Source organism: Lontra canadensis, unplaced genomic scaffold (assembly GCF_010015895.1).
Source record: "Lontra canadensis isolate GAN:19392208 unplaced genomic scaffold, GSC_riverotter_1.0 scaffold6, whole genome shotgun sequence".
NCBI lineage: Eukaryota > Metazoa > Chordata > Mammalia > Carnivora > Mustelidae > Lontra > Lontra canadensis.
This window is the reverse complement of record NW_022631000.1, coordinates 9186381-9207536: the sequence shown is the minus strand read 5'-3', so window position 1 is coordinate 9207536 and position 21156 is coordinate 9186381.

Below are 21156 nucleotides of genomic sequence, written 5' to 3'. Positions count from 1 at the left end.
ATGATTCTATATTTTGAAAAGACCCGTTGAGCTAGTTCAGGCTACGTGAAGAAAATTTGTTGTAAATATTAATGACCAAACTTACTCTTTGAAATAGAATGAATCATGAGTAGTTTTCCAAATTCAAAAGAACTGAAATACATCAATATGTACAAACTGCCTTATAGTACGTATCTGTGTGTGTATATAAGAAGAGGGATTTTCATACATAAAAATTTCAAATTTTTATGTTTACAAAAATGTTTGTTGAACTAAAAAAATGTATTTTAACACCACCTTTAACTGCTAATTTGGTCGTCAAGCATACAGTGACCTCCTTCTTTTATATATGCAGTGAACAAATCTATTATAGGATTAGCTCACACTTATTTCATTGCTTGAAATATTCTCATTTGTTTAGAACTCGGGCATTGATAATTAAGACGTTAAAGTAGTAACATATGACTATATATTTATGGTTTTGCATAGGTATTGTATTAGAAAAATGCATTCAAAATTATACATTTAAAATCTTGTTGCTCCTGTCATGGTAGTCACCTTGAGAAGCTGCCTCCATTTCCCAATAATTCAGCCCTTTTGCAAAAGTTCCTCTTAAGATGGGGATTTGGATAAGGTTTTAGAATATTACCAGCTGGAGAGAAAAGTAGCTGCAGTACTCATCATCTTACCTGTTTTTAACTCCAAACTGTATTACCTAGCTCGGTTGCATTTTTTACCTTATTTCCCTGACTTGTCCCAATAAATTTTTATTGTTCCTTTACAGTGATACTGTTTCTAAAATAATTTAAATCCTGGTAGCATCTTGGCAATATGTGTTGTTGCCTCCCAGGTGGGATTCTTTGGGTATGCTAAGTCTGGTTTTCTTATTATAGAATGAATCCCATTAATATCATGTTCTCTCTTGCACACTCATGAGTATTTCCTTGAAATGTGTTGCTCCAAACTTATGGTTACAACTCTTTCCGCCTGACTACTGCCCACATCAAAGCAGCCTAGATCCCAAAGCTCGAACCTGGATGTCTTAGTGCTTACCTGTCAATCAGTTATGGAACAGAACTTTGCTGGGGACCTGCATTCAGTCCCCTTGGAACCTACTATGCTAAGGCCTGTGAGAAATGCCAACTGGAGGCGTCCTCCTATCGCAGAGGAGGACAGAGTATCATCAGAAAGCATCCTCCTAAGACCAAAACTTTTAATTTTTTTAACAAAACAAGTAAATTGATTTAGCATAAGCTACTTGTTTTGCTCACTTCCTTGCTACCTTGTTAGCGAGGGAGGGATTCCTGCACTGGGTGTAGTATTGGCTGAACATAGGACGCATGACCCTGGACGGATGAGGTTGGCACAGCTTACTGGCCACATACACTCACAGCCTGGAGGAGGAGGACACCGGGTGCCGTGCATGGCCATGTGCTGGTTGCCCTCCTGAGCACAGTGACTAAGAGGGTCTCTGGGAGGCAGGTTTTATAGTAAGGATAGGATGAGGTGACTGTTGATTCTCAAGGGAGGATGTGATGGGCTTGTTTGAATAATTCTGAGAGCTGATAGGGGTCTGAAACCCATCACTCAAGGATGAAGGCACTGGGCCCGGTCCCATGATGAGGACAGTTGTTTGGCGAGGGGACTTCAACCATAGAACACAATGGGGGAGGGGGAGCTTTTGATTAGGTCACCTGAGGCCCTTTCAGTTTTCCCCAGATGCCCAGGCACACATGATGTTGGGCCTTAATTTTAGGTCTAATGCCACACTACTGTGTTATAAGACTTAGAATTAAATGCTGTAGAAAACTTAAGCAATTGTTATAAGTAGCACTTGCCCTTAGGAAGTATGCAGTCAAGTAGGAGATTTGTAAGTCTAATCAGTGTAAAAATATGTCTTGTATAAATGCAGGAAAGGCACAAAGGCCCACAGAACTCAGAAGAGCTGAAGTCGCCTCTGCCTGTGGGAATCTTGGAAGGCCCGGTAGGAAAGAGTATAAAATTTCAGCTGGTTCTTAAGATGTGATTATGATTTTAGCAGGTGAAGAGAGGAAGACAGTGAACAGGTGGGGGGACCGGGAAGAGCAAAGGCCTAGGGGTGAATAAGTACAAAGGTCACATTCCAAAATGTTAGGTAGCCTCGTAGCACAAAGGATACACAGAAGGAAGTAGCTGGAAGGAAAGAAAAGAGGGTCCGGTCGATCGTGAAGAGATGCTAAGTAGTTTACACCTTACTTTTTGGCAGCGGGGAGCCAAAGAGGGCTTCTGTGCTGGGCAGTGGAGCAGTTAGAGCTGCTGGGGTTTATTCTGTGGGTTTGTGTCTAGGGTCTGGAACAGGAGGAAAGGCTAATGACGTAAGGCAGTCACTCAGCTGCATAGTCAGCCAGGTGAGAAGTGAAGAGGTCCGGACTCAGGACGACAGAAATGGAAACAGGAAGAAAGTGACAGACATAAAAGGAGAGAAGGCAGGATCGATAACATTTGAAGAGGGAGACATCTGAGCCCTTGGGTTCCGAGTCAGGGCAACGGACTCAAACCATTTACTGTGCCATAGAGGACATTTGATGCTACAGGGCAGAACATAATTACTTTTTTTCCTGACCTATTTGGAAATTAATTTGCTGGAGGGCATCATATTTATTAGAAGCTCCACACCTCCTGAGGAATGGAAAAATGGAGAAGACCCTGAAAAAACAGTGTTTTTCCCCCTCCTTTGTGGTTAGGTTGTTCCATTTTGAACTATGACATGCATTTGCTTACCATAAAGCTTCCAGTCATCCCAAAATAGAAGTTGGCTTCATTAGATTCCCAGTGTGATGGCAGTCCCCATGTGTGGAAGGTGACTGTTTGAGATGGGGGCTGTCCCTCCTTGTGAGACATTGCCACAACGTCTGTTGTTAACAGACACCATCCCAGGAGGTGTTTTAATTTTTAAATGATTTAGTGCAGTTTTCACTGAGGTTTGGTAGGAAAATCCATGGTGCAAGATGAATCCATGCGTCCCAAAGCTTACACCAGTGAATCAACTATTTAATCTGTCAGATCCTCCTCCAGTTCCTTATTACTTTGCCAAGAACCCACAAGGTCAGTGTTGCCAGGAGCAAGACAAGTGTTGGTTTCACTTAGAATATTTTGTTCTTGGGGCGCCTGGGTGGCTCAGAGGGTTAAAGCCTCTGCCTTCCGCTCAGGTCATGATCTCAGGGTCCTGGGATTGAGCCCTGAATGGGCTCTCTGCTCAGTGGGGAGCCTGCTTCCTCCTCTCTCTCCCTCTGCCTGCCTCTCTGCCTACTAGTGACCTTTCTCTGTCAAATAAATAAGTAAAATCTTTAAAAAAAATAATATTTTGTTCTCATTAAGAATACTTCACATATTCACTCACAGCATCATTCCCCACCTAGATGCTTGGGAGGAAGGAAGATGTTCCAGAACTCTTCAATGCGAGAATTAATAGTGAAATATTGTTAATTATGTTTTCTCTAAAACGTGAGTTTTAAGTCTATGAAAACATACAAAAGAGGTAGAAAACCATAGTTGATCTATTACAATGGTAGACTCAGGTGGATCAAAAATATGATCTTTAGGTGTGCCTGGGTGGCTCAGTTGGTTAAGCATCTCTGCCTTCCACTCAGGTCATGATCCTGGAGTCCTCAGAAGGAGCCCTGAATCAAGCTGGGCTCCCTGCTCAGCAAGGAGTCCGCTTCTCCCTCTTTCTCTCTGCCCCTCCCCCCACTGGTGCGGTCTCTCTCTCTCTTTTTCTCTCTCTCTCAAAATCTTTAAAAAATTATGATCTTTAAATATGTGATGACCCACTGCTTTGACAAATTAGAACCATTTGTATGGCTCCAGTGGAGTAATTTAGAAAAAATTCTAAACTACAAGCAAATTTTCTTTCAGTATATCACCCATCCAGAGCCTTGACCTGGAGTTGGTATGTTCTCTCTCCATGATACCATTTAAGCATTAGATAGCCAGCTTTTTAGAAGGAAATTATGAAGAGAATACAAGAAACTTTTAGGTGGATTGGACCAGACATTTAATGTCCCTCCCAAGCCTGGGAGTCTATGATTCTTTTTTCTTTCTTTTTTTTTTTTTTAAGATTTTATTTATTTATTTATTTGTCAGAGAGAGAGAGCACGAGCAGGAGAACATAAGCAGGCAGAGCTGCAGGCAGAGGCAGAGGCAGAGGCAGAGAGAGAAGCAGGCTCCCCACTGAGCAAGAAGCCCGATGCAGGACTCGATCCCAGGACTCTGGGATCATGACCTGAGCTGAAGGCAGCGGCTTAACCAACTGAGCCACCCAGGCGTCCCAGGAGACTATGATTCTTAGGTAAAAAGTGTTGGTAGAAAATCATGAAATCTGTGCTGTTGGGCTAAGGGGTCATGTTGTGTCTCAGAATTCTCATGACATTTTCTCTATACTTTTGTCTACTTTGTTGTACACATATGTGTATCTCTTGCCTTCTTAGATGTTCTGGAGCCACAACCCTTGAATAAACCAAAGTGTGTGGCTCAGTGATGTATTCATAGAAGGCACCGCAGAAAAATTTGTGGAGTAGGTTAATGCATATACAAATATAAAAATTGATGGGCAAATATAAGAATCCTTCATTCCCCCCGCCCCCCATGCCTGTTTTTCTCTATGCGTATGTACCTTACACTGGCTAATGGTAGCATCTACTACCCATTTGCTCAAGCCAAAAACCTGGTCATATTTCCTTTTCTGTTACACCCCATATTTTATCTACCAAAAGGCTGTGACCTCACCTCACTTTCAAGCTATATCACATTTTGATGACTTGTGACCATCTCTAACCCTACTACTAATCTAGACCAGGGGTCAGCAAACTATGGCCCTGTGAGCCAAATATAGCCTGCAGCCTGTTTTTGTAAATAAAGTTTTAATAAAACATTGTCACACCCCTTGTTTTTACACGTCACCAACTGCTGCTTTGGGGCCTGAACTGGCTGAGTGGATGGCAGAGCTGTGATGGGAACCATATGGCTCACAAAGTCTATTTCCTACATGCCCTTTAAAGAAAATTTTGCTGACGGGACCCATCAGGTTTTCTACCACATTTTCTTTTGTTGTTTTGTTTTTGCAACACTTTAGAAATGTAAAAATCATTATTAGCTCACTGGATATAGGCCACAGGGAGGAGTTGGCCCACAGGCTCTATTTTGCCAACCCTTTTTGACAAATGATCCTTTTGAAGCAAACATCAAATCACAACACTTCCTGTTAAAATCTACAAAGACCTCCCATTACACTTAAAATTCAAATGTCTTAGCATGGCCTGGACAGCCTTTGGGATCCAATACTGCTTACCTCTCCAACTCCATCTCCACGTGCTCCATCTGACGACCTTAGCTCTGTCTGCTTTTGCCTCTGGCAGGACCTCAGACTTGCCAAGTGTGCTCCTGCCTCAGAGCCTTTGCACTCGTCATTTGTCTGTCAAGAGTACTTGCATACAGACCTCAGGATTTGCTCTTCTGGTTCAGGTCAGAGGGTTTTACTTGACTCTCCCACTAAAATTGCTCCCAGCTGGTCCCCCATTCATTCTCTATTTCTTTACTTTGTATGATTTCTTCAGGACAATTAGGTGAATCTAAATTATTTATTTTTTGCTTACTTGACTATTGTCTTTCTACTCCATTAGAATGTAATCACTCTGAGGACAGGCCCTTAACGTATGCAGCTCATGCCTACATTGCCAGCTCCTACTGGTGCCCATCACCTACTAGGTATTTAATAAATAGTTGTTGAATGGACGATTGACTAGTTATACGTAGTGAATATTCTTTCCCCTTATCAGCTGATTCAGTTCCAGGAATAAGAGTTTGTACTCACCCTGCTATTAAAAATACTGCATCCTACTGTTTTCTTTCATCTGCTGTCCATATGTATCTCCAACAGCCAATGGGCATCTTTTCCATCCTTGTAGAGGAATGTGTATTTCCTCAGTCTACAGATGTAACTTTCAAGACCAAACTTTTTGTCAACCATTTTGGGAAGTCGGCTTAGTTCCAGAATCCCAGACCTGATAATAAGGGATATGAAGCTCACTTTGAGCTTGTCCATTATGCAGGAACGATAAGTTACCTCTAGACCCTCAGCCCTGAATTTTCCTGACGCTGTTTCAAATGCATTTGGTCAAAGTCCCTAGATGATATATAAGTAAAGTTTAGCTTAAATGAAGAGATGAACAACAATAAAAAAATTTCAGTTCCAGAAAAAAAAGTTGGCATAGCCTTTTAACACTTAGGAAATGAAACATTCATACCATAATAGTATTCCATGTGTACAAAGGTTAGAAATCTTAAAATAGACCCTGTCATCCCAACTCAAAGTAAGTCAGCTTCAGAAAGTCATGGAGATCATCAAAGCCGTGGGTTTTTCCATATTTGTCCCTCCTTTTAAGTTAACATTGTGTGAATGAATGATTTCAACTGATCTTTTTATTGAAGCTTTTTTTTTTTAATTCTCTCATAAAAAAAATAGTCACTGTGAAGTAACGGCCTCCAAACTATGGCTGACAAAAAGGTTTCTAATGACTCTCAGTGCCTCTCCTCGTTTCCCCATTGGTGTGTGTGTTGCCCCTTTTTTCTGCTTTTCTTCTTCTAGTCAGTGATTCCGGATGAAACAGAAAGAGAACTGATAAAGGATAAAATGATACTTCATCCTAAAAATGACCTGCCAACTGTACATAGATGTGCTTGTAATTGTCTTCTTTCATATCCTTGAATATTAATTATAATCATATTTATAGTAAAATATCATTACAATTGCTAATTTTTTAAAATGTTCAGCGTGTGTCAGAGACAATTGGATTATTTAATCTATTCTTGCCTATGAAGGAGAGCTGATGTGAATTGTTTCTACTGGAAATACCATTTAATTCTCTCTCCCTCTCCTTCCTTAGCTATCACTCTCCCTTCCCTCCCCTGCTCTTCCTTTCTATAATGTAAAATGGTAAAGTCTGAGAATTTCTTTGGGTTACACAATGGATTCCTGGAGTATTATTCAGTACTGTTACCTCAAACCAATTTAAAGTTAAAGGACTCAAACAATTTATGACTTTTTAAAAGTAATATACAATTTGCTATGTTAATTTATGCATTCTCTTCTTTTGTTACCTGAACTGCATGCCTTTTTAAAGGTGCCTTATAACATTAGTGGCTGGCTTGAAAAGAACAAAGACCTTTTTAATGAAACAGTGGTGACTGTATTTCAGAAGTCGTCAAACAGATTCCTGGCAAACCTTTTTGAAAATCACATCAGTACTGACAGTGGTGAGTTGAACAGTCTTCCCCAATTTTTTAACCTCAGAATGGAATCCATGGCTGCCTCAGCACTTACAAAAACCCTTACCTCTTTCCTGTGATATCTGTATCTGCTCCCTGTGGTCTGAGTCATCCCCTCTTATTAGCCTTCTGTCCTCGGGCTGGCGGTTCTTCAGGGAAATGGTGCTCTAAGATAGATGTACTTCAAGGAGCCTGCTCTGGTTTGCTTTTAGCTTCTATTCAACCCCGTTGCAAAGAGGGAGCTGCAAACCATATTTTGATAAATGATTTTGGGGAAATAGCAAGCCTCTTCAATCTATATTCCCCAGGTATCTCAGATTTCTCCTTCACAATTCTTTCGTGTTATTGTAACTTGGGGTTATGATAAGCTTCACGAGGGCAGGGATTATGCCCGATTTGCTTAATTGTAGCCTCAAGCATGTAGCAAATACCTGTTTAGCAGGCACTCCATAAATATCTATTAACCAACAAATAACTAATCTTGCTTAGTAGTTTGTAATTTACAAAGCGCTTTTAGATACATTATCTTACTCAGTCCCTGCCATGACCCTTTCAGATACTGACAGAGGGCAATGCCTTCTTATCTCACAGGAGCAAATACGGAAGAGTTAAGGAACACCCCCAATTTCACAAATCTACTGTTAAAAGATAAACTGATGTATGTTGAAAATTTTAAGCATTTATTTGAGCAAAATTTGATTCAAATAGGGCAGTGTTAAACCCTCAGTGTTTAAGACTGCTACACTGACAGAAGCTCAGGGAGATACTTTATAGAGAAAAGGTGGAAGCAAATAAGGAAGTTATTGATTGGTTGTAGTTTAAAGCCTACTTGACTGTGATTGGTTATCCTTAGTGTTTTGATTTTATAACCCTGGGATATTTACAGGCTTAGATTTTGGCTTGCTAATATAGGCCACTATGGAATTAGAGCCACATCAGTCTAATGGCCTCCTTGTTTAATTAATTTAACGGTAGTAAATGCAAAGGCAAAGGTAGGAAGCAGGGCTTCTGCTTCCTGGCCTGGTGCCTATACCACTCTCACTGTCTTCCAGAAACAAAACAGAAAGATGTGCAGGCTAGATGTATTTAAGACGTAGTTCAGATTTCTGCACCATGATACAAAGGATTTGAAGATGCTGAGCCCATGTGGCTAACATCAGCCTCACAACAGGACTAATGCTAGCTGCAGAGGGAAGCTCTCCATGATTCATAACAAAAGTCACAAACTGGCAGCCTCGGAGACGAACTTGGCCTTCAGACACGTTTTGTTTGGTCCACAGGGGTTAAAAAAAAATCAGAAGTTTCCACATACACATTTGGATTTCTTTGTTCTTTCCAAAGTGGAAAACATTGGAAAATGGAAAATCTGGCCAGCCTGGCTTCAGACACCGTTGTGGCAATAGGGCGAGGTTAAGGGGTGTATACTGTTGTTTCCTAACCTCCTCACTGTCCTGTTATCTCACACCCAGCTTTAAGTTAATTCCTGGCCTCCGCAGGCTGATTTAGGACTCCTGATTGACATGGTCAGGAAATGGAGAGAGAATTTGGCACTTCCTGGCTTCATCAGCACAGATGACGTAATTCAGGAATAGGCCTGAAATCCCGTTGGCCTCCCTCAAGAGCTTGAGAAATGAAGGCTATTGTATCTGGACCCTGATAATCTTCAGGCAGTGCATTTGCCTGATTCTAATGGCTTCTAAAGTGCCCCTGAGCATTCGGTTAGATAGTGACTCCTAAGCTTACGGCTCCCAGATGGGTCATTCTCTGATCATAAGAGATCAGGCAGCAGTACAGGCATAGAGTCAGACAGGAAATCATCTTCGAACTCTTCAGAGTGTCTGCTGTGTCCTTTGGAAACAGAAAAGAATAACTGTCCAGAATGTCCCCCTTTTTTTGCAATTTTTCAAGCACCCCCTGAAAATACTTGCCTCCACGTTTCTCCCTCTTCCAAATACTAAATTACCCAGAGTAACCCTACTTTCTTCTGGGGGAATCCAAGAAATTATAACTGGAGTTACAACTTCTTTAAAAAATTAATAGTGGAAGGTAGTAGTATTCCTTTTCATAGGTGGAGGAACTGAAACACAAAGAGGTCCAGTGACTGACTCAGAGGGCCTGAGGCATGTCAGTAGGACGTTAGTGATTCAGCTTTAGGACTTCTGCCCCAGCACAGGTGTTACTCAGGTGCAGAGAATATTTTGTGTTACATGTGGACAGCTGGTCCATTTTTTCTGGATTGCCTAGGAATTTTGCAGTCATTGTTGCTGTTGTACATCTTTGTGAGTTAGCACTACACAAATGTGTATAAAACAAAATGGACCCTTTTGCTTGAAGAAAATGGAAATAGATTTTTTTTTCATAAATTAAAAAACCGATGGCTGACTGTTGCCAAAAACACAGATGACATGGAAAAACAAAGAGAGAAACATAAAAGTTACCTATCATTCTACATAGTGATAGCAATTGCTAACACTTTAGTATATGCTTCTCCCAATATTTTTTACTAATTTACTATTTATTTACTTACTAATTTATTTATTAATTTACTAATTTATTTATTAATTTACTAATTTACTATTTTTCACTAATAATACAACTACACTGACAGACATGTATACGCACTCAGGATCATAACACACACACCTTTATAACCTACTTTTTCTCTTAAAATAACTCCTAGGAATCTTTCCATGTCAGGTATATGGATCGTCCTCATCATTTTATTTTTTTATTATTATTTTTTAAAAATTTTATTTATTTATTTGACAGACAGAAATCACAAGTAGGCAGAGAGGCAGGCAGAGAGAAGGGGGGAGGCAGGCTCCCTGCTGAGCAGAGAGCCCAATGCAGGGCTCGATGCAGGGCTCAATCTTAGGACTCTGAGATCATGACCTGAGCCGAAGGCAGAGGCTCAACCCACTGAGCCACCCAGGCGCCCCTCCTCCTCAACATTTTAAAAGGTCACAGTATTTCATTTTATACATACTCTTTCATAATTTAACTAGTCAATCTCCTACTGAAAAACATTTGCTTTGATAACTTTAGTTTTTGTTTATTTTATTTTATTTTTGTCAGTGACTAAACAATGCTGTAGCAGTAACTTTGCGCAGTTGCCCAACTATTTCTTTAAGGAAGAACACTAGAAATAGACATTTGTGTTGAGATAAATATTTTTAAAGCTTTTCGTAGATATTGCCATATTGCTTCTAGAACTTGACAAATTTATACTTTCATCAACAGGGTATGATAATGTGACAAAAAAGAGCTTTATAAATGCTTTTTTCTTCTTTTTTTAGCTCTACAGTTTGGGGAGAAGAAACGCAAGAGAGGAGTTTCATTCCAAACGGTTGCATCTCTGCATAAAGTAATCTTTAATTGCATCTATTCATGTATTAACTGCCTCACAATCTGCATATGTTATTACTTATTTGAATTTTCACATCTTCAAATAAGGTAAAAGTATCTGAAGTTAGCTAAGTGGGAAAAGTTGAAGTTTATCTTGATATTAATGGGTTTTTGTGGACACTACTGGGACCTCACCTAGTCCCCCTTATCAGCCCTACACCCATCTTCCAGCTGTTGAGAATGTTGCTCATAAAAATTCACAGGTCCCAGAATTGCCACTGGCAAATGGGAAGATAAACTCTCTCCTTACCCCTCCAGACTCTGACTCCTTTCTTGCCTCAAGATGGAGGGAACAACTGTGGTACAATTGGTGCATTTGTGCTCAGAGTTCCTTCAGGGATCACGTTCGGCTTTGAATCTATATCATTTTTTTTTTTTCTTCCCCTACCCTGTCCTGCTTCTCAAGTAAATCCCTGATTCAGATCCTGCTTCCAGAGAATCTGACCTTAGAAAAACTTTCTGCACAGAAAACTTGAGAAACAATTTATGTGTTCAAGTCATTTGTTTGTCCAGTCATAAATTATCACTACCAAATTCAAAACAGGTAGATATGATTCACAACAGAAGTGCATCTGTCAGATAAATATTGACTTGCCTTAAGAAAGAAGTAATGTATGGTTTGGTAAGCACAGAAGGATGTTGAATTCATTATTTTATTGTTGATATGCATCTTCGCTTTATGATTAAGTTGATAGACTTGGAGACAATTGTGAGGTAGATCAGTATTTTTAGTGATTTGCAAAGTGATTCTGTGTTTGTTATGGTCTCTATTTAAGGAAAACCTAAATAAATTGATGACTAAGCTGAAATCAACAGCACCTCATTTTGTAAGATGCATAAATCCCAATGTGAACAAAATGCCAGGTAATAATTAGACTTCTTTGTGATCTGCACTAATAAATACATTTGATCCAAGCTATGTTGAATGTCTTTTTTAGAAAATTTACCAGTTCCTTTTATATAAGCATTGATTTCAGATAGAAAAATGAAAGTAACTTTAAAGTGAGATGTTCAGAACCTCAAGATTGCTTTTGAATTGAGAGTTGAGTGGACACACAGAAGGAATTCACAAAGCCAACTCAACTGGGTAACATTAGAATGCTTGATATTACCATTTAAATTCCTCCTTGTATTTCATGCTAAAATCTGGATGAGCTTTTGTGCCATTGTCTATAAGGGCAAAGTATAATAAAGAGGATTAGATAATCAGTGGAGGAATTAAGGTAGATGTTTCAGCATAAAGGAAATTATTTGGTCTAAATTATATAAACTGGCTGTAAAGACAGTTCCTAAATCCATTTCTAATTTTTGAGAACTACCTCTAGCCTTCTTGCCAATACTAATACCTTCCCTCTCCCTAACAGCATCTGTCTCTTTAGTTATGTACTTCTGAGGTGTGGGCAGTTTTTTGTTTTTATTTTAAGGTTCCTCCCCCCACTACCCACAGCAGTTTTATTGAGATATAACTGGCATATAGAACTACAGTATGAATTTAAGGTATACAACATAATGATTTGACTTATATATATTGTGTAATGATTACTAAGTTCAGTTAACATCCATCATCTCACATAATTTTTTTTCCTTGTGATAAGAACTCTTAGGATTGACTCTCTTAACTTTATTATCTTGATGCTTAGGTTTTCAAGTATACCATACAATGGTGTTAACTATAGTTATCATGTTGTATATTGCATTCTTGGTACTTATTTATCTTATGACTGGAAGTCTGTGCCTTGTGACCATGTTGGTCCAACGTCCCCACCCTCCCCCACCTCCTGTTTTTGATAACCACAAATCCATAAATCTATCTCTTTTTCTATGAGTTTGTTTGTTTTTAGATTCCACATATAAGCAAGATCATACAGTATTTGTATTTCTCTGCCTCACTTATTTCACTAAGCATAATGACCTCAAGGTCCATCCATGCTGTTGCATATGGTGGGACTTCCTTCTTTTTTATGGCTGAATAATTTTTCATGGTATATATATATATATATATATATGCATATATTTTTATGTGTGTGTGCACGTGCATGCATATTCTTTATCCATTCTTCTGTCTCTGAACACTTAGGTTGTTTGCATGTCTTGGCTATTATACTGGATACTTTTTTGATGAATGGATTGTAGTAGGTGGGCAGTAGTGAAATATTTCTTTTTTTTAATTGCCAAAACAAAGTTTTTACAGACCTTAACTACATGGATTATTTTCTACACATCATGGGTTTGAAGGTTCTCAGACTTCTTTCTCAGGCCTCTACATAACTTGGTCAGAGGCTGTCAGCTTCAAAATTGTATAGATGATACACACTTATGTCTTCAGAGCACTAATCACCCTTGGAATATATAGCTAGCCAGATGCTGCTGATTCTAATTTCTGAGGTTCTGTAGTATCTTGCATTTTTATTAACCTCCTGTAATTAGGACCCCAGTCTTGAGAGTCTGTGACCTATTTTGGGAAAGTGTGATACTAAACAATGATGCTGCAGTTTGGGTTTTTGCAACACAAACACTTCGTGTTCATTGATGCTGTATGTTTTTGCCTCATTGTTTCTTATCAGCTGGGTTTCTGAATGCATCTAGGGACACTGCTTCCATTTGGCAAGAAATCTAATTAGCTGCCTCTATTTTGGAGCAATTCTGTTACCTATTAGAGTTGTCTCCCATTGAGTCAGCTCTGATTTTAGCAGTTGATTTTTTTTTTTTAAGTCATAGGACAAAGTCCTAAGACAAGCTTCATGATCTAATCAAGACAGTTTTTCATATGTACTTAAAGGGAGTGAGTATACTTGATCTTTTGGGGTCATAGAGCACCACTTGTTCCCCTTCTTACACATCATTTGTTTCTGTTTATAAAAGGGATTGGAGTATAGGAATATGGATATATGGCTTAGGGTTTATTTCTGTGACCCTGGACATAAGCTGAGATTCATCTCATTTCCATTTTTCTTATAATGCTATAATAAGGCCTTTGTGTTAGGAGGAACGCTACTTGACTTCTTCCAGAAGGTTTGCTGAAAGGCAGACACAGTGCCTCCTTGGAATGTTTTTCAGAGGCTTGTCTCAGAGACTGCAGCCACAGCTCTGGTAGGGCCTCATCTGATAAACAAAGAGGTGGTAGGAAGATGCTTATGCTATAGAACAAAACTCAGGTGCTCTCAAGATAATAAGGAGAGAATGTAGGCTGGGATGTGACCAAGTCCTTCATAAGGCAAAAAAGTAAACAGAGTTTTGTGGCTGTGTTCATCTTCTCCTTTTTTGTATTCCCCCATTCTTGTAATTCCTTCTCCTTCCTACTTGGAGGTGGCAGTTCCCTTTTGTGTTCTTTCACTCTTCTCTAGCTGGTTTTCAGCCAGAGAAGGGATATAATACAAGCTATTTATAATCCTAGCAAAAATGTATTCTTTTTCATCTTCTATGTGTATTTGCTTATAAAACTTGACAAACCATGAATTAAAGGGTTCATTCTGTGTTAGAGGCATTTCAGGTAAATCCGATTTAGAGACTCTTTTTTTTTTAAGATTTTTTATTTCTTCATGTAACAGAAAGAGATCACAAGTAGGCAGAGAGGCAGGCAGAAAGAGAGGAAGGGAAGCAGGCTCCCTGCTGTGCAGAGAGCCCGATGTGGGGCTTGATCCCAGGACCCTGAGATCATGACCTGAGCTGAAGGCAGAGGATTAACCCACTGAGCCACCCAGGTGCCCCAATTCAGAGACTCTTGCATGATAGGTTGGGTACTGAGAGTGCTACTGGGCTGGGAGTGAGTGAACTCCTATTGCCTATTATATTAGAGAACATCAAATTCAAACTTTTTTTTTTAAATCCCAAGATGCAGCAATTAAGACAAGATCTTGGGTAATAATTCTTTTGGACACAGACTGAGAGTGACCCTTTTTCTACAGGTTTATTAGACCCTTACTTGCTTCTGCAGCAGCTGTGCTGTAATGGTGTCTTAGAAGGAATCAGGATATGCTGTGAAGGTTTTCCAAACCAACTGCTGTATGCGGATTTTAAACAAAGGTAAAAATACATCCCAGGATCCGAGGAGCCCAAGGCAGCCCATTCTGTTTTCCTCTCTTTCTGAGTGTTTAGGCATGCATTATTTGTTTGGTTGATGTCCTCCAGACTATAGATCGATGTGTTTTGGTGGTGGTGAGATATATGATGACAGAGTTCCATTATTACTTCCCCTTAAATCCAAATCCATGTAGCTGTAATATTCTTAAATCTCTATTAACGGGTAATAGACCCACATATAGAAGAAATATATACAGAAGAAAGACACGGAGGCTGAATTGAATTTCTGAAATGTCATATGTACTTAATCGTAGCTGCCTTCCAAGCAGGCTGTTGCTGTACTAGCAAGCCTGTGAAAGAAAGGAAGCCAGCAGGGTGTGTGGCAGGAGGCAGGAGAGGCATTTCTGCTTTCTATTTTCTGAATCCCCAAAGTATAAATTATAGGTCATCAAGCAAATTTGAGCAAAGTATGGTAGAGTAGAAGGAGTACATGTCTTAGGGTTAAGAGACATATTTCTAACTCTCCACCAGCTCACCATCAGGGTGAAGAAATCTTGGAAGAGCATTAAAAAAAAAGAGAGAGCATTTAATGTCTGCTTTCCAGTTATCTTATCGGTATGAGAGAGATACTTAAGCCTGCCTCTTTCCCTCCCCTTGCCTCCCAATCTCTCCTTCCCTCCCTAACTGAGCAGAGAATCAAATGACATTGTCTCTAAAATACTATGAAAGTATAAACTATTATCCCAAAATAAGGGATTATTGCTTGTATTCTCATTATTATTGCCATGAGTTTTGTGAAAATTGAATATATTTGTAGGAGAGGTACAAGTCTGTACCTCCTCTACCTCACTTGTTCAAATTATTCTTTCTGTGAATCATATGACCTCTCTGATCCCAGTATTTATTCTTTATCTATTTTGAATTAGGTATGCATTTTGCACCCAAAGGCATTTCCAAAGAGTAGGTTTGTAAGCAGCAGAAAAGCAGCTAAGGAATTACTTGGCTCATTGAAGATAGACCATACCCAGTACCGCTTTGGAATCACTAAGGTCACCAGAAAACTAGGAAGAATGGATTTGGAGAAGAGTAGGAGAAAAGAGTGTGTATCTTAAAATACCTATGAAAGTGCAATGAAAAGGCATTCTGCAATTCTTATGACCACAAATAACACAAATAGAGCTCAGTTGAAAGTGGAGACATGAATGCTATTTGAGAGAAAACTCAGCGCTTCCTAAATCTTAGTGTTGACTACATATACATTTTTATAATTATTCATCTAAGTAAGTTTGTGCCAAGATATAAAATATTGAATCAACCTTAGTGTGCTAGAAAATGTGCATAGATAGCAGAGCTAGAAAAAGGTGAATCAACTTACTGGAATGAACTGCTTGTCTGTGTGTGAACAGATTCATCGACAAGTACTCTTTTAGGGAATTAATTCTACAAAACTGTATGAGTAATTAAATGTTAAGGTCAACCTCACTATCCCAAAAAATTAATCCACAGTGAAGTTTTTGAAATGTGGTTTGCTAAATTCTGCTTTGTCCTAGATGATTTTGATATGATCCACATATTATGGGAAACTTCTGACTAATAGGTTTGGTTTTATTTGATAGTCAACATCAGGTTGTTCCTAATGACAGGCATAGAAGGATCAAATTATTAGAAAGAGAATTGGAGGGTCTAGGGTGAAAGGCTCACAGAAAAAGGAGCTCCATAGGACATGACTGTAACATGTTACTTGACTCCTACATTTTGAGTACCTGAGAATCTGTTTCTGGTGTTTGTTGCTTCTGCTGATTTCCGCTACTGGTACCTTGTTTCCCTATGGACTTAGTTGTTTTTGCTGTATACTACTAGTCTAGATAGGACTAGCACGAGGTAAGAGAGCCTCCTGAGGCACAAAGTTTAAGATGGTACTCACTATTAGGGTTATGTAAGTACTGACTTAAACAACCCTGAAAGTGAGTTCTTCCTTAAAATTTGTTCCTGACACCTCACTCACCTCATCTTGGCCATTACTTCTAATTCTTGAAAAAAGTATTGATGTGGATTCTTTAATGGCTAAAACATAGTCACTTTCTCCAGAGCGGAGATCAGCAAACCTTGGCCTAAGGGCCATTTCCGTGGCCTATTTTTAATATGGCCCATTATTAAAAATGGTTTGACATTTTAAAATGGTTGGGTTTTTTTCTTTGTTTTTTGGGTTCTTTTTTTTTTTTTTTAAGAAGGGGGAAAGGAAGAGGAAGAAAGGGAGGAAGAGGAAATGAAGAAGATTCTATAGATCTATGAAAATTCTATGTGATTTGTAAAGCCCAAAAATATTTTGTATCTGGCCTTTTACAGAAAAGTTTGCAGACCCCTGTCTGGCACTGCAGAACACTGCTTGGCTGGGTCGATCTTAAAATTTAAACCAGGTTCCCTCAACAGCCTATACATTATTAAAAGATGAGGAGAATAGTCTATGTTCTTAAGGAATCAAAATAACCACCGGATTAAATAAAATATTTTTGCAAATTTTAGACTTATAAAAGCAAACCTTCTAGAATGTACACTTTACACCTTGAGTAGGACTTAACAAGAAATACAACTGATCAATGAATACACCAGTTGTTCATACAGTCATTCAGTAGACTGAATAATGAATGCCCATTATGAGTGGAACTAGTGTCTGATTATTTCTTTTAGGTGTTTTTAAAAGCTGGCTTTCTGGAACAACTGGAATCAATGAGAGATGAGAGACTATCCAAAGTCTTTACATTGTTCCAAGCCAGGGTACGGGGCAAACTGATGAGAATCACGTTCCAGAGGATTCTGGAAGAGAGGTATGATATCCTTACCCTACACTCCCACTGCCAGAGTAGCAGTGTACCTGCATCAATGTGACCTTATCTCACTGTCTTATCATAGGTCAGTGTCAAGGGCTGCCACCTCTGCTCAGGCTGGGACTTCACTTAAAATTTTTAAATCCTGGAACACCAAACAGAGCACAAAGGCCTTTTATTGCAGTGTCTAACTAAGTATAAGTGTAATTCAGATATTTCTTGTATTGTTTCTGGGCTTCCCTTTGGAGGGATTCTTTATAGTCAAGGAAGTCTGGATCTCTGAGGGTGGCATGACTCACAATTCATAACCAAAGCAGACCTGGAAAAGTTCGCATGCACCCCACAGCCAACTCTAGGGAAATTTGCTGCAGAGTGAGGAGGTGTTCTGACCACTTTACAACCTCCCCTGGGTCAGAAACTGTGGCTATTGGTGATATGTAATCATAACTCTTTTATTTCATTTCAGGCAGGTTCACTAGGGACATTTATCAACACATTTGGACACTAAGGTGTAGGTTTTGTCTATTCTTTAAGAGAATCATGGAAAGCAAGCTAGAAAAAATCTCTAAACAAAGGGATTGTGAGCAAAACATTCTGCAATTGTTGCATTTACTTTTTGTATGATATAGTTTACCTTCTGGAGAGAGGTCCACAGATCTTGGTATAACTTGTTTAATTGATAATCTGTTAATTCCTTCTGTTTTACCAAAGAAGAAAAAGATAATTACATGGTGACAGCAAAGATATTAAGAGACCTTTCCTAAACAAGCTTCTGTAACTCATATCATGCTCAGTAAGGTATGAGAATTTATGGGAGTTTGGGAATCAGAAGACATGGTTTCTAGAACTAGTTATATAAATTTTGGTAAAACTCTTAATGTCTATATAGTTCACTTCCTTCATCTGTAAAATGAGGTCTTTTTAAAAAAAATTATTTATTCATTTGGGAGAGAGACAACACAAGCAAGGCTGTGGGGGAGGCAGAGGGAGAGGCAGAAGCTGACTCCCCGCTGATCTATGAGGCTGATGCAGAGCTTGATCCCAGTACCTGAAGATCATGACCTGAGCCAAAGGCTGACTCTTAATTGACTGAGCCACCCAGGTGCCCCATGTAAAATGAGGTCTTTACTATCCAATCCTTCTAAATAATAGGATGACTTGAACAATTTTTTTTGATTTTTAATTTTTAAAATTTTTTACAGATTTTTATTTATTTCAGACAGAGAGAGAGAGAGAGTGCGCATAAGCAAGGGTGGGGGAATAGGGCAGAGGGAGAAGCAGGCTCCTTGTTGAGCAGGGAGCCCCATACCAGGACCCTGGGATCATGGCCTGAGCTGAAAGCAGACGTATAACCAACTGAGCCACCCAGGCACTCTGGTTTTAAACAATTATTATAAAATATTTCAAACACACAAAAAATACAGAAAATATTCTAATGCATACTCATGGAGCTTATTATCAAAAGTTTAGCAGTTTCTAACATTTTCTCTCTACTGCTTACGATTTAAAAACATTTACAAAATTGAAGCTCTTTATGTATTTCTCTCTTAATCCAGATCCTATACCTAGTTCCCCAGATCCTGAATTTTTGTTATCATTCTATGTTTCATTCATGTTCATATATAAAACATATAAAGATATGTTTTCATACCTTTAACATATTTTTCTGGTAGTTGCTCACAACATTAAAAAAAATAAATTAATAAGGGCACCTGGGTGGCCTAGTCAGTTAGCTGTCTGCCTTCGGCTCAGATCATGATCCTGGAATTCCAGGATCGAGCCCCACATCAGGCTCTCTGCCTAGCAGGGAATCTGCATCTCCCTCTGTTCTTTACCTCACTTGTGTTCTCACTCTCTCTGTCTCTCTCTCAAATAAAAAAAATCTTTAAATAAATAAATGAATAAATAAATAAAAATAACAGATACAGTTGAAGCATCTTGTGTATTTCTGCCTTGATCTGAATCCTGTGGAGATATGCAGATATCCTTAAAAGGTTTTATGATTTTGCCTGTATTCAGTCTTCACATAAATAATATTCTGTATATATTATTCAGAAATTTGTTCTATTTTTTCAGTACTATTTTTGAAATTTATTTATGTTGATAAATCTAGTGCTAGTTTATGGATTTAACTGCTATATAATATTCCACTGTACAAATATACCATGATTTATTGATCCATTTTCTAGCTCAAGTAAATTTAACTCATTTACAATTTTTTCCCATTAGGGACAGCTCTCTAGTGTCATTTTTGCAAATCTCTGCTCCTGCACATGTGCAGGAGTTTCTTGAGGGCAATATCACTCAAAATGCTGGTTCATGCTCTAAGAATTTGTGGGTAACAGCTGGTGAGGCCCGCACTTTCCATAGCTTTTCTCTAGGGTATGAATTAGTAGATTTTAGCCTACACACCACTTCATCTTCATGAGATATCACCAAAATGCTTTCCAATTTACTCTTCACCAGAAGTATATGAAAATCCCATTGCTCTATATTGATGCCAACTTGTGGTATTTTGGACTTCAAAAACTTTTGCCAAACTTTGTCATATTTCTGACTGCGGGGAAAGCTATCATTTCTCTTTTAAGAAGATGTTAACTGTAGATTTTTCTTTTTGTAGGTATGGTATATTCTGTGGAGGACTTTTATTCCATCCTATGTTGTTAAGCACTTTTCTCAGGAAAATGGTTAAATTCTTTTTCTGCATCTGGTGAAATAATTGCATAGTTTTTTTGTTCCCATTGACCTTTAAGTATATTGAATTATATTGATAGATTTTTAAAAATGTTAAACCCACTTTGTTTTTGAACTATATTTTTCATACATTGATGGGTTTAGTTACAGTATTATCATAAGGATTTTTGCAAAATTGTTTATGAAAAGGTTGGTAATTTTTTTCTCCTACATTATCAGACTTTGGATCAAGATGACCTTACCCTTATAAAACAAGTGGGGAATGTCTCCTCTTTTCAAAACATGAAACAATTTATTTTGATTATCTGCTCCTTGAATGGTTGGTAAAATTTGCTTGTAAAACCATGTAGATCTGGTGATGGGATTTTTTTGATAGATTTTATAAATTTGATTCCATTTATTTAATAGTTGTAGCATATTAAGATTTTCCTTTCTTCTTGAATCAGTTTAGAAGAGTTTCTTTAAAAAAATTGTACATTTCTTTTAAATTTTCCAATTTGCTAGATTATGATTTTAATCTCTATCATATCTATAAATATATTTCTAAAGCATAATTCTAGATTAGTCTTAGAATATTATTATTTCTAGTATTGTTTATTTGTGCCTTCTGTCCTTTTTCTTAATCATTGATGTCAGATGTTTATTTAGACTAATAAATCACCTTATTTTGTTTTTTATTCTAGTTTATTAGTTTCTGATCTCATCTTTATTCTTTCCTTCTTTCCACTTGCTTTGGGTTTATTACTAATTCACAACTTTTTAATGTGTCTAATCAGCTGGTTAATTCTTACATTGACTGTTTGATTTAAATGACTATATTTTCCAATATTAGATATTTTATTTGGTCCTCTTTCAAATCTTTCTGCCCTTTTATTATAATGACTCATTTCTTTCTTGTTTTTTCATCTTCCTTCTATGCCTTTAAGAATTT